Here is a 400-nt window from a genome sequence, read left to right on the forward strand (position 1 = left end):
ACATTGAGACTAGTTTTACGTTTAAACTGTATCGCCTACCTGTTGATAAGTTCATGCATTATGTAAGTTTTTAGCATTTCTATCAATTTGTTTTGAACATTTAATAATAAAAAAAATGTAAGGTTATAACAAAATGTGTCCATGGGCCATCAGTGTAAGCATAACAGCTAAACATCTTGTTGTACTTAACGAACTTAATGCATGACTGTAGGGTGCAATGCAATCGTACGCACACTTGATAGAGGCAACATTCGAGATTATCTTTGTTTTAACATATATATGTATGCAAGTAAATTAAACAAACCCCCCCATCGAAGGCCAGAACTTTATAGTTATTTAGTAAGTGTCACAGACTTCCTTTGTATGATTATTCATTTTATTTTTTGATGAATAATGTGAA

This window comes from Penaeus monodon, chromosome 32, assembly GCF_015228065.2.
Source record: "Penaeus monodon isolate SGIC_2016 chromosome 32, NSTDA_Pmon_1, whole genome shotgun sequence".
Classification (NCBI taxonomy): domain Eukaryota; kingdom Metazoa; phylum Arthropoda; class Malacostraca; order Decapoda; family Penaeidae; genus Penaeus; species Penaeus monodon.